The following is a 14,469-nucleotide window of genomic DNA, read 5'->3' as shown; positions in this document are numbered from 1 at the left end:
CAGTGTATCCCTCTGCTTTTTCTCTTGATTTTGCTACTATCTAAATAGGATCTGTGAAATGAAACACAGGACAGGGGTCCATGCCAAGAATTTGTGACATTCAACTATGATAGTTGGCAGCCAGGACATTCTCTGGAGGAGATTCTCCAGATGCTTTTTGACCTGACTCTTCAGGAGGTATAAATCCAGGGACTGCCATCACTCCTCCTCATTGTCTTCTCTTTCCCCAGGATGAGGCCACTGTGTCTGCTACTGATGTTCTCACTTACAGAGAACTCAGGCTGAGCTGGGAACAGACATCTTTCAGCTCTCTTGAGTAAGAAATGTATCCTCCAGTGTAATCAGCACAATGCTTTCCCCACAGGGGCTCAGTAAATGCATTCATGTAGCTCAACTAATTTAGAATCCACGTGATCTAGATGAGCAGAGATGTTATATTTTACAGAACTTGATAGGATAAATAGGGGAGTGACACAGGGAGGGTTAGTTTATTCTGTTTCTAAGAGAACAAAAGTCATTGGGTTTATTAACCACTTCAATATCAGAAAACCAGGATTTTAGTCCCAGACCACCCCTACCTTCTCACTACAAACTTGGAAGTTGCTTTACTCCTTTTTTACTTTAGTTATTTGATCTAAAATTTGAGGATAAAGTACCAAGTTATAAATGTATAGGAATTTGGTCAATATTTAAATTATTTTTGATGTGGGGAGAGACTCTTGAAGTCTGGAAAGCATTTAACTTATCAGAGAGAAGACAGATCATCATTGATCACTGTGGCAAGGACAAACCTGTAAGACTTATCAAACTTGCCTCTGTATTTCTCCAGCTGGCGAAGACATAGACAGTAGCTACTGATATCAGTAGTTTCCTCTGGAGACCTTGGTAGTGTTGACTGCTTTGAGCCAACATGGAGCACAGGTGTTGGTTGTACCCAGAGGGGCTGATTTCTGGCTGAGGTCCAGGGTTGTTGAGCCAGGACAGGTCATGCAGGCATTGGACAAAAACAGAAGAGGGACAAGGACAACCACTGAAGTCATAGCTAAGCAGCATTGGCTACTTTCTCCAGTGACCCACCACCACTACACTTCACATCACTTCCTGGGTACTAGACTGAGGGCTCTGTGAAAGGTGGAATATTTTATTCATCTCTGCATTCATGGCTTCCAGCACCAAGCTAAGCACTGAGGAAGCTCTCAGCAACGTTTGTTCACTGATCAAATAAAATAATATTTTCTATTGTCTTACAAGAGTCAAAAACACCATTCATAACCCTGACCCTAAACCACCAGGGACTCCAATCGGTTTGCATTTAGCCAGGTCTGGGAGCCACACAGCAGCTGAGGGGTCAGCAAAGACCATGCACATAGAGGAGAGGACAGCAGGGAGGACCTGCTCCAGACGGAACACAGGGAAATTCTCCACAGAAAGAAAGTGCAATAAATGCAGAGCAGGCCTGAGACCTGGGACTACAGCTCTGGCTGCTGGGGAATTGAAAGGAAGGGGTTCCATAGTGCAGAGAACCAGAGGTGACATTCTTGGAAAGGCGCAATTGCCAGGGCCAATGGGGAGGCCTGGATGAAGGTAGTGTTTTGGAGCCTTGTGATGAAGAAAAGAATAAAGCGGGCCGACCCTGAGGCATAGTGGTTAAGTTCACGCGCTCCACTTCGCTGGCCTGGGGTTTGTATGCCCCCATCCCAGGCGTGGACTTAGTGCCGCTTGTCAAGTCATGCTGTGTGGCATTCCACATAAAGTAGAGGAAGATGGGCACAGATGTTAGCTCAGGGCCAATCTTCCTCAAGTGAAAAACAAGAAAAAACAGGAAGACTGGCAACAGATGTTAGTTCACGGCCGATCTTCCTCACAAAAAAAAAAAAAAAAAAAGGAAAAGGAAAGGAAAGAGAAGAATGAAGCAACTGGTAGAGATTAAAGGTCTTCCTGGAAGAAAACAGAATCCTCGAATCAGAAGACACACCATGCCTATCCCCAACCTCACTTCTATTAGAGGAACTGCACCAAAGAGAGAGATCCAGAACTAAGAAATCGATTAAGTCTCTCAGAGCACTCATTCCTTCCTACATAGAACTTGTGTTTCTTATTCAGGTAAACCTGAGCATATTAATGTGAAAATCAAATAGCAGACATGTATTCCAAGGGGACAGAAGATAAAACAGAAATAGAGTCAAAGATTTCAGTTCATGATATGACACCCCTCAAAATCAATCACGAAATGTAGGAAAAGTGTCAAATGGCATTCCAATCTGAATTAAATGTTCCTAACAAAGTATTTGTAGATACAAAAAGTACCTAAAACTTCATATAAGAAAAACACAACTAAAAAGAGAAGTGGACAAGAAACAGGAAATGAGAAATTAGAATTGGCAGACCTTAGGAAAAAATTTAAGAAAATTCTCTGAAAAAGAGGCTAAATGAGAAGGTTTGTGAGGGCAACATGATTGTCTAAATTGTAAGAGACATTAATTAAGAAATGATAGCATCAAACAGAACAGAAATGAATAAAAGATAATGAGAAAGGATCAGAGAGAAAATCATAGATACCTGGGAGAACTAGAACTGGAATGGTCAACTCTAAGACCTATCCTCTTAGACTAATAGATTTTAAAGAAAAAGAAAAAAAAGGTCCTCAGAAGTTCCAGCCTTGTCCCCACACCCCCCAAAAACCCAATTCACATACAATACAGAGAAAATCAATTTACTTTCTACAACTCAATAGAACACACAAAGCAAGACAATATTTTATCAAAATTCAATAAAAGCCATTGTGGGCAAGTACTTTATATTCCACCAAGCTGTCCATGCATCAAGGCAGTAGAACAAGAGTATTAAATACTCAACACTCAGGGAGTCCTGACTCCATCACAAGAAGTCTTTTAAGGATGGGCTCCACCAAACAAGAGATGACGGAGGAAATTTTATTTACATAGGAAACTTTAGCATATAAATATGAACAGGAGAAACAAGAATATTTATATTGATTTTTAGCCATATCCACCAAAATATATCATGATTATAATGGATTATAGTTTTGAATGTAAAAAATCCATGATTCCACATTGATAGTCAAAACAAAAATGTTAATGATACGGAAGGGGGAGGGAATGTTCTTTTCCACAGCACAAGGCCAGCAAATACATGTATATAGGAATGATAAAATTGGAAGATCTCCAATGTGCGAACACCAATATGACAATCGACACACAGCAGGGATCATGAATGGATGGTAAAAGTTTTAGAAAAAGATCTTTAGAGAAGAGGATATTCACACACTCTCAAAGTACCTTTCCCCAAATTACTGATTATAGAAAGAATAAAATGTGTCTTTACAATGGACAGATCTCCTAGGCCCCTCCATAACAAAGTGATCAATGTTCTCACAGTAATGGTGGTGGATAAACTGGTCATTCTGGTCTCTGGGTGGGCTGCGCTAGGAAGCACACAGCATTAACTGTGAAGTGTTCTCGGCAAAAGTGTGAGCCTGAATTTAATCATGAGGAAATGGTCAGACAACTTGAGAATGTAGACCATTGAGCCAGACGACTGACCTGTCCTCTACAAACAAGGCAACGTCACCACCACCGCAGGCAATCACAAAAAGGTGAGGAACGTCTTCGGCTCAAAAGGACTAAAGAAACATAGTAACATAATCTTTTCAGTCCTTTGGATCCCAACATATCTCTTCTCCTTTTTGTCGTCTTACTTGTGGTAACATTGACTGTTTGAAGAAAGACAGGCCAGTTGACTTGTTCAGCGGTCTAAATTCTGCCGTTGTCTGATAATGACCTCACGATTAAATTCAGACTAAACATTCTCAACAAGACCTCCGCACAGTTAATGCTGTCTGCTCCTAGCACAGCCCTGCTGGTGGCAAAGAACGTCCAGTTCCTCATGTTGTCTTTTTCCAGTTGCTCCTGATTTTGGTGATGGACTCTCAAAACTGTGTGGATCTAGGCTTTTGTCCCCTTAGCGATATAGCACAATTGGAGGCTGAAGGGCTGGGATTTCTCCCATCACACCTGTTTTTTGGAGTAAAAATTGTGGAGAATTTTTTGTGGTTGTGATGTTGACTCTCTGTAAAGGATCCCTCCAGTGGTCCATTTGGGCTTTCACTTGATTTGCTGTTTTAGATTTTTTTCATCAAGTGGAGAAGCTATTTTTTATGAGGCAGTTTCTTTCAAATCAGTAATATTTTTTCTTAATTCCAGAAGTACTTGGTATCTGAGAGAGAGAAAAAAAAATCCAATGTGAGAGTTTGTCAGGTCCTGCTGATAGCTGAGCCTGGAGGGATGGCTACCTGGTGACAGAGGCCAGGAGCAAGCTGAGCTCCCATTCAGAGGAGGAGCTGAAGGGGAAGCATCAGACTGGCTGAAGGGGAAAGTGAGACCCACAAGACAGAAGTGAAATCTCCCTAAACTTACATTAACCTGTGGTGCGGGATCCAGGGAGCCCTGTCCTCACCCACCAGGAGCCTGGTGACATCCCAGCTGAGAGCTGCTACAGAGCCTTAGCCAGATCCCCACCACCCTGTCCTCAGCAGCCACTTCACTCCTGAATCCCCTTCCTCTGGAGCAAAGTGGTGGTTTTCTCATACTTCCCAGGGAGGGATGTGCTTAGTAGCATCCATCACACACATTCAGAACCAGACTGCTGTCAGAAGGAGAGGACCCCGGATAGAAACACACCTCTTTTTCTTTATGTCTCAGTCCTCTGAGAAGGAGGGGCAGGTTATGGGAAGAGCCCTAGAATGTGAGAGCCAACAAGGACCCCAGAATATATTTAAATCTAGTTCCACCTTTTACAGATGAGGAGTTGTGGTGCCAAGGGGCTAAGGCCTAACTAAAGCCACGTGACCTGTTATTGATAACCCTGGAACTAGAACCCAGGTCTCAGGCCCTTTCCATACATTTGGTGGAAAGGAGAGGAAAGGCTCCAACCTGGAGGTGTCAACAGCCAGTAGAAGCTGTTCGGTCACCGTGGCTGAACAGGAATAAGGTTTTACAGAGAAATTCTGCTCCAAAGGAGCTGAGGAAAGACCCAAAAAGGGAGAAACTCAAATGGAAGCAAAAAGAGAGCAGGGAGTGGAACAATGGCCACACTTATTTTCATTCCATGGACACCGACATTCTCTGAAGGTGATTTCAGGCCAGGATACACCTCAGGGCATTTCCAGGAAGAGTCTCAATAGGTGACCCCAAAACTCTGAAGTGAAAGTGGGAGAGCATTAGTTTTGCTCATAGTAGATTCTCATCACTTTTTTCCCAAACTTCCCCCTAAGGAAAGGGTCTCTTCATATTGTACGCTAGGGTAAAGAAGGGCACGAGAAAGGATAAACATAGGAGAAGGAGACCTAAGAATCTCTATTGGGATTTTGCATAAGGACAAAATTTGATAGAAAATAATTTTTTCAATCTGCAGTCCGAACCAATTTGTGAGCTGTGAAATCTGTTTAGTAAATAGTGATCTGCAGGTTTCATTTTAAAGCAGAAAAAGAAAGCCCTCAGTTCCATTACTTGTAATAAGAGGAGGTATTATTTTTTGTACACTGGGTTTCTATGTAATATTTATTTCTTACTGTATCTTGTCCTATAAAAATTGTGAGAAACTTTGATCCAAGTAGAGAGAGCATATGTCTAACCCATCAATCTCTCTTTTTTCTTTTCTGTTTTCTCCAGGCTGTACAAAGAGTTTTGTTGAAGGAGGAATGCTAAGTCCATCCATGGCTGATATTCAGCTTTTCTGTGAAGTAAGCACACACATGGGACACTTCTATAGGTGACTGAGATCCTGCTAGATCCATGGTCCTTCTAATTTCTAGATGCATCCTGGGGATGCTTTTTAAAAGTACTGATACCCAACCCCACTCCAGAATGTTTAAATCAGAATTTCAAGGTATTGGGCGAAGGCTTCCTGTCAGTTCAAAGCTCACTCAGCGTTTATTTTATGACAGCATAATATTGAACTACTCACTAGACCTCCTCTGTTTCACATCACTCTTTTTTCTTCTCCACGTCTCTTCCGCTATGAGCTTCCTTCCCACTGGCCCTAAAGATTTTGGTCTTCCTGCTGACAACCTCAGATGAATCACAGTCCTTCTCAATTGGACTTGTCTTATATTCTTGTGTATCTCCTTGGGTCTTCACAAAGCTGGCCTAAAGTTATTCCACTACAGTGCTCTTCTATATGCTCTGACCTCAGATTCACCTCAGTTCACTTTTCCAGATTCTTCACTGAACATGTAGAAGTGGTAATGGAGTGAACAGGGGAGATGCCTGAATGCCAAAGCAGCTCACACTCTTTACATTTTGGAAACATGGCCTCTGCATCAGTTTCCCTTTAGGGTGCCATCTACTGTCCTCCACCTAAAGCCAGCTCCAGTGAGGCCCTGAGGTGGGGACACTGAGTCCTGGAAGCCCCATGTAGATTAGCAGAGGCCTGCACATCTGGGGCTGAGGAGAAAACTGAGTGCAGACCAGTCCAGGACTCCCACCTGTGACCCAGGTTCTAATTTAGTTTTGGTAATCAGGGCTCTTTCTCCTCAGTGTTAACACTTCTTATTCACATGGAGAAGTTGAGGGTTAAGGTTTGTCCTAGGTCAGGTTCCCTAAAAAACCCAGGGGGAGGATCCATGTGCAAGTGATTCATTAGGACAATACTCCCGGTAGAAAGAGGCACTGGAGTCGGAGAAGCTGGGAAGGGAAGGCGAAGAAGCCAAGAGAGTGCGTGATTTCAGGCAAAGTGCCGTGTGTTCAGTGGCTAAATGATGCTCTTGTGTTGAGGAGGACCATGGGGCCAGGCTTCCCCATGGCTAAGAGGAAAGTTGAGCGAGAGTATCAGGACAGTAGCAGTGGGAACACAGCAGAGTTCAGAGTGCAAACAGGAGATAGAGATGGAAGGGCCTGGAAGAATTGCAGCCCCCAGGAAAACGGAGGTGAGACCAGGCAGAGGTAGCCTCAGCTGTTAGAATGAACAAACGAAGAAAAGAGTGGGAGACTGATCTATAACCTTAGACAGAGAGCAAGAAGGAATAAGTGCATCTGAGAGCCCCAGATGTGAGTACCTCTGGACCCTAAGCTTGAAGGCCAGGGAATCTGCATGCTAGTCTCCACTTGCTGAGCTGGAATTTTCTTTTGATAATCCTCTGTTTCAGGTCTCTTAAGAAATTAATGTGGCCAATGACTTGACATCTATGCTTGCTGGCAGCTGAGCCCTCAAGACAATCACCCTCCAGCTTGGGAGCATTCTTCATTCCAAGGTAAGCATCAAACTCAGCTCTGAAAATAAAACCACAGCCAACAGGATCCACTGTTATTCATGATCTTACTGTGACTTACTTCCTGTTGTCTGTAACATTTTACTGCCCTTCCACTCACCCACACATATATATTCTATTGCCACTTGGGGGTAATAGCAGCTATAAGTAATGTAGTAGAGGTCCAAGTCTATTATTGGAAACTTAGGGGCCAGAAGTGCTACAGAATCAAACTTTGTGGTTCTTCAGGGAGGTGATACAGTGCACAACCCTTTTATCACACTCCCAGCCGTGAAGTCTGGGCAGCACTTGCTAATCAAACATGTTTATTACTACTGTGAAATGAAGACATATTCTCAGAAAGTAGGCTAACCAAAGACTTCAAAGAGCCTCATGGCAATCCAGGTTGGGCTCAGGCGGGGTGGGGGCCCACAGGGCCTGCTCCACCCTGTTGTGGACTCTCCCCTCCCCTCCCCTCTACACATCCTCATTCTCACCAAGGTTTGTTTAATTGTTTGTTTCTTTCTTTTTTTTTAAGATTGGCACCTGAGTTAACATCTGTTGCCAATCCTTTTTTTTCCTTCTTCTCCCCAAAGCCCCCCAGTACATAGTTGCATATTCTAGCTATAGGTGCTTCTTGCTCTGCTATGTGGGACACTGCCCCAGCATGGCCTGAGGCGTGGTGCCATGACGGCGCCCAGGATCCGAACTGCCAAACCACGGCCGCTGAAGCGGAGCATGCAAACTTAACCACTCAGCCACGGGGCCGGCCCCTAATTGTTTCTTAAAAATGTCTTCATGTTTCTGTTACCATTTAGTCTTCCAGATCACATACTTTATCTGACTCTTATCATTGATTTACCCAACCCTTCTAAGTGCTTTCTCTGACTCTGTTCTCTCCATACTATCAAATGTCTCACCCATCTTATTACCCCGAAATCCTGTTTGATCAGAGGTCTACTCCTCTGTGAGAACCACTTCTCCCTCTCTGCTTCACATACTCTCCACTCACCTTCCTTTCCTGTCCTTTTCTCCTCTGGCCCCTCTCTTTCTTCTCCAGCATCACTTCCCACGGCACCGTTATACAGTCCTCCAGAGTCAGGCTGCCGCTCCCTGACCCCAGCCCTGCACCAGATGCCCTTCTAGCCTCCAGGTCTTTTCCACCAGCTCTTCTCTCGGGCTAGTGTGCCCTCCATATTTCCTTGAGGCACAGTTTATTATTCATTATTCATCATAATTTAGGACATTTAATAAGATATTATAATTCATATTGGGCTAAAGAGTAATCCTCTTAAATTAAAAAATCTGGTTGGTGAAAGAATTGTCAAAACCAGGTATCCCCATTCTCAAATGTTAATTGAATCAAGGTCTAAGATTGTTTTTATCACTGCTTAATTTCATCATGTTTTTTTATCCCTCTTTTCCTAACTATTGGTTTTTATTAAAACTATGCTTTGAAAGTTCTTTGCATTTGCAGGAGAAAAGAGAAAACATTTTATCAACATCTGAAGTGTCATCCTATGTTATTAGTCTGGCAGGTGGGGGAAAGCCCTTAATAAAAGATCAAGTTATAATTTAGGTTGTGTTTCCACCGTTTCTACAGGGTTTCTCCTTGTACAGAGAAGACAGGGTGGAGCAGACTGCCTGTGGCCCTGCTGCTGCTGTACACACTGTTCACACATTGTCATCTGCAAACCCATGCACAGCATAGTCCATGTATAATTTAGACGTTCCACTCCTTCATCTCAGCCCATTTGTGTGGGGAAATTTGGCCTCTCCTGGCCCATTTTGAATAATGGGTGAGTAAGGCCATGCCATATCACACACATCTCACTTCTGAGACATGTGTCTGAGCACTTCTCATCTCCTCATGGGAACCTAGACCTGGCCATCGGTGTCTCTGAGACACAGCTGGGCAGCTTTACAAGGACAACTCTGAGTGAGGGCAGAAGACCCCTGGCAGCAGGGGATGGTGGGGACACAGACTCCAGCCCCTGACTGATTTCCCACAAAGAGAGAGCCTTAGGAGGTGTGGCTCCTCCTGGAGGAACTGGATGAGCCGAGGTTCTGCTCACACAACAAGACTAGACTAGAGACTAGAGTTGATGGATCTGTGCAAGGGGCCACAGGAGTTCTTTGGACTAGTCTTATGACTTTTTTCTTTAAGTTTAAAATTGTTTCAGTTAATTTGGTACAAAGCAAAGAAGAAAGGGTGAGCACTGCCCCTGCTGAGTCTCTGAGTCAGAGTACAGGGAGCAGTGAACAGAACTTGAGCTGGGAGTCAGGCCGATGAGGGGCCCATGTCCCACTGTGCACTGGCCAGGTATCCTGGGCAGGTGAAGTGATGTTGCGGAACCTCAGCACTCTCGGCTCTGAGAACCATACCTACTTGAGAGTGTCTTTGTGAGGACTGAAAGGGTTATAGCAACACAGAGCTCACTTGGTACAGGCATGGCAGACAACAGGTGCAAAAGAACTGCGTTTCATTTCTGGTTTGAGGATTGCTGGGATCCTGAGAAAGCCTCTGTTTCTTTGCACCTTAGGGACAAATGGGAAACTGGGAAGAGGATGGTTCCAGCGTGAAAAGGCACTTGCTGACCCAAAAAGGTTGAGGGACAAAATTGTTCATGGCCAATTTCACTATAAAATAGTCAGATATACCAAGGAACATCACAGAGTATCTTGATCTTCCTACAAGATGATTTGATGAATAAAGTCTCCTAACATTACAACTGCTTCTCCCAGAAGAGAAGTCCAAAGAATAGCCTCAGTGGAAGAAGCGACAATTGAGTTTTAAACTGCACACCTTATGAAACTGCTGCCCTAACGGGCTCTCACTCATCAGAAATGACTTTTCTGGACATTATGGAGAGGGGAACTGCTGTGCTTTGCTCATAAATTAGGGCAACACCCCCACTAGGTACACAGGTCGTTGATAGTTTGCATGAGATTATACCACTGAGACTAGGTATATGACTGAAACTATAACCCACACATAGAAGAAGTCACTGGTGCTGCACAGAGGATGAAAATCATGGCCATTTGTGGAGGATGGAAAACCAGAGCCAGAGATTTGGCTTCATTGAAACCATGGGCACAGGCAGGGTTTGGTGTTCATGATGTGGTATCTAAATGCTTCAGAGGGAGGTGGGCACCCAGGGGAAAAAACTTGAGCTTGGGAAGAACATAACAGATGCTGAACATATGGAGCAGACTGTAAACTTGTGAGGAAAACTAGAGAGTCTGCAAGAAACTACTCAAGAAATACAAGTAGCAACACCATTTCATGAGTATGAGAAGTCTTATCTTGAAAAAAAGAGGCCTGTTACACAGGACTGTTCTCCAGGTGAGATAGCAGTGGCCGAGATGTTGCCATTATCCCTCCATTTCCCCTCTCTAGCCTGCCTTGATACCAACAGCCTACACTTGTAACAGGAACCAGGTGATAGGAGGGTAGCCTGGGACAAGAAGAAAAGAAAGTTGTCTGACCCACATGATGCCTTTTTAAAATTAAATCCAAGAGCGTAATTCGAACCAAGACAGTCTACAGAGCCTGTTTACATCTTTCAGCCTATACAGGTTGTTGGAGACAAAGAATATAGAGGCCACCAGGGACCCACTAGGAACTTTCTGCCCTTTACAGTAGGAGCACTCACTGTGTATATCCAGAGCTGAGAAGACTTCCTGTTCATCAAATAATAATGAGCCCCTTCTGTACAGCCTACAGTAGGCTGACAGGTCATGGCCAATTGAACGAGTCAAATAACATTCATCCAGTGAGTCCTGTGGGACTTCATTCTTTCTATCGCTGGCAGCTCCCTGCTGAGCCTTGTGGGGTCAGGAGGACTGATGATTAAACAGAAGGGATTAGGAAACACAGAATCCTGGAGCTGGTTTTGATGGGAGGTCTGGTCACAGAAAACAAATGGGAATGCCCATCAAACGAGATAAAACAATCCTCCTTTATCTGGGGCTAGAGTGTGGTTGCAATGGGAAAGGAGAAAGAGGGAGAGAGAGCGAGCAGGAGGTGCTCAGAGCACTGACCAGAAAGTGAGCTCCCGAGGAAGAAGACTGAACTCCCCTAAACAGAACAGTCAGGACACACAGTGCACTCAGAAAACCATAAAGGTGGCTTCAACACTTCTGCATAAATTTTGTGTAAATATACACATATCAGCCAAGTGGACACAGGCTCTGGCAGCATTATAGACCTCTAGAAATTCTGTGTTCTTTAAGGCCTGGTTCTCCAAGAACTAAGACATAATAGGAATTTTTATTTCTAGTCACTTTCCTTGCCATGAAATACCTGCCAACATGGTAATGCCAAACTGGCAGAGGCAGATAAGCATCATATGTGGTTGTTATAAAAAGGAGAGAACAGGAGAAAAATCCAGTGAGTAATTAGTTCACCTGCATCACTGACTTCAGTTACTAATTGGAGAGGGATAAATAAAGGGGCCTGTACACGTACCACAGTGAAAACAGACACCATTGTAGAAGGGACACTTCGTGGGTGTCTGAGTCTGCTAAATAGGTCTATTCAGCCCTTTCTGAGTTCCCTAGATCTGAGATCACCAGATGCCACCATTGAATGAAGACCCACAATTCTGCAGAGTTACCTGGAACATATATGCGGACTTGGTCTTCTTCCTCCTCAAGATCAGTATGTTTTTCTACAAATAAATCCAGACAGGGCTGGTCACATTAAGCAGTCCCCTTTGTACATTAATAATCCAGTGTTCAGTACTAGCACAGGGACATAAATATCCTCAGTGGGACAACGGGATGCTCTAAGAGAAATATTCCAGAAACTCTCAGGTTGTGTGTGTGAAACTGCCTTGGTTTGCTTTCCTGAGCCATCGGGCAATATCTCCCTAATCTGGTAGAGCCTTATCACAGTGTTCTCTCCTGAGTCTGTGAAAACAGTTAAACATATCTTTTCCTTACAGATTTTGGGGAACTAGCCTACCTGCATTCTAAATGGATTACTTGAATATTCAGCTTTCTCTCATCAGATCAGCTGGTTGTTGATGGTTTAGCGGAATTTATACGCTGAGACTAGACTGATGTATGGAATCCACTAACCCTCAAATCAAAATGAATCTTAGATGCTACACAGAAACAGTGGCCATTCGTGGGGTGGGGGAAAGCCAGGGCTCAGCCTTGCTTCATGGAAACAGAAAAGCAAGGTAACAGTAGAGGTGTTTATGTCCTGGTACTCAGATGAGTGCTTAGCTGAGATAGCCAATTTAGAGGAGACAGACCTGGGGATGAGAGAAGTGAAATCAGAACAACAAATCCAAAGATGTAGATCAGGCTGCCCGTATCTCTGGAAAGGTATAGAAATTCAAGGGATATTTTTCAGGTATGAAAATGAGAGCATTGCAGGTGAGGAGAGACATTTGATGGAAATCAGAACAAAGACAGACACCTTTGTGCTTGTGCTGCAGAGGAGAGTGTGAGTTTGTCACACTTGGCTTGAGTCCAGTGTGCTAACTTGGAGCCAGAAGTAATAGGCATAGCCTGGGATGAGGAAGAGAGGGTGGCTCCCAAACCCATCTGATGTCTGTGCTTAAAACTAAATCCTAGAGCCTGATTCAAACCAATATGTCTATAGGTCTTGCACACAGGGATGGCAAATCTCAGCACAGGCAGGCAGAGGTGAGGGATACAAAAATATGAGGTCTATCTGGTGGCCTAGTTGGAGCTTTATCATATTGACAAGGGTGTACTCACTGGCTACATCCAGAGCAGAACACACTTCCATTTCTTCACATGAGAAGATGGCAGCTCTCCTGTAAAGACACTAGGAGTCAAAGAGTCAGACTGGCCAAGAAGAACTGAAGAAGTCAAACAGCACTCATCCGATCAGTCCCATGGGCCATTATGTTCTACCATCACGAGCAGCTCCCTGCTGAGCCTGGTGTGGTAGCGAGGATTGAAGATTACAGCCAGAAGGATAGACACTGCAGCATCCTAGCTGGTTTTGATAGAAGGCATAGATGTGTAGCCACAGCAAAGGCACAGACCCATTAATGAGAGAAAAACTATCCTCTTTATTTCAGGGGCAGAGTGTGGCTGCCTTGAGGGATGTAGAGAGAGAGAAAAAAGGAGGCAGAAAGAGAGAGAGACAGAGAGAGAGAGAGAACAGAAGGTGCTCAATGCATTAGGCATATAACTAGCTTATGAGCATAAACTATGGTTGAATAGAATTCATGACTCACAGCACATGTGGAGAATCATAAAAGTGGCTTCAACACTTTTGCACAAATATTGTTGATGCTACATTCACTTACCAAGTAAATACAAGCTTTAAAGCATCATTAACACCTAGAGATCTTGTGTCTTCAAAGCTTCTTTCTCTCAATATTGTGATGTGATGTGAATTTTTTTCCAGTTACTTTTTTGCTAGAGTTTATCAGCAGTGTGGTAACATAAAAGAGGCAGAGGCAAATACGCCTCTCTGGTTTTAACAAAAGGAGAGAACAGGGGAATTCAGGGAATCCCTATGATTGATTAATTCACCAAGTTCAACTGATTGCAGATTACTGATATTGAGTGATCAATAAAAGGAACTTCTGCACATGCCGCAGTGAGGATAGACAACATTGTTAAAATGGATACATGATGATTGGAGAATGGATGAAATAGGTATATTCAGCACGTTCTGTTTTTCCCTTGAAATGCAGTCTCCACATGTCACCATTGAAATTACAGCCTATGAGTCTCCAGAGTTACCTGGGGCATATTGGGTCTTGGTCTTCCACCTCATCGTGATTGATTTGACTTTCTGCAAATAAGTTCAGACAAGGCCAGTCACACTAAGCAGATCCCCCTTCATCTATTAACATCCAGTGTCCGATACTTTCATCCTGGTCATTAGGTCTTTGATTAAAAGGAAGACATTTAACGTTTATTGCATGTCAGCCGGTGCTGTGTCATTCCACATAACATTATCTTATTTAATCATCATAATTTCCATGTAAAATACTTTGTATTATCCCAAGTTTATAATTCGTCAAATGCCCAAGGTTTTTTTTCACTTTCTCAGCTTTTATATATCCCATTCCTTCCATCTGGAATGGTCTTATTCCTCCTCTTTGCCTAATGGATTCCTAATGGAGTCCTTCAGAGCTCGTTTCAGATGTTACTGCTTCAAAGAAGACTTTCTAAACCCCTACGTTTGTTTCCCTGTTACACGT

The 14,469-nt window shown here is 43.6% G+C and overlaps 1 long non-coding RNA gene across 3 annotated transcripts; it reads right to left on the bottom strand.

Moving 5' to 3' along the window:
* Positions 1–732: 732 nt before the first annotated feature.
* Positions 733–14,294, bottom strand: LOC124229785 (uncharacterized). Of its 3 annotated transcripts, XR_006885990.1 has the most exons (6): positions 14,006–14,294; positions 13,004–13,073; positions 11,887–11,940; positions 7,076–7,289; positions 4,035–4,236; positions 733–954 (listed from the first exon to the last, which is right to left on the bottom strand). It is a non-coding gene; the product is annotated as an uncharacterized LOC124229785 (long non-coding RNA). The 3 variants fall into 3 exon arrangements; XR_006885988.1 differs by lacking the exon at positions 733–954 and having other exon boundaries at positions 2,634–4,236; XR_006885989.1 differs by lacking the exons at positions 733–954; positions 11,887–11,940 and having other exon boundaries at positions 2,634–4,236.
* Positions 14,295–14,469: the final 175 nt, after the last annotated feature.

This window comes from Equus quagga, chromosome 18 (genome assembly GCF_021613505.1).
Source record: "Equus quagga isolate Etosha38 chromosome 18, UCLA_HA_Equagga_1.0, whole genome shotgun sequence".
In the NCBI taxonomy this organism is placed as follows: Eukaryota; Metazoa; Chordata; class Mammalia; order Perissodactyla; family Equidae; genus Equus; species Equus quagga.
The sequence above is the reverse complement of the archived record's forward strand: the minus strand, read 5'-3'. Positions and strand labels throughout refer to the sequence as shown.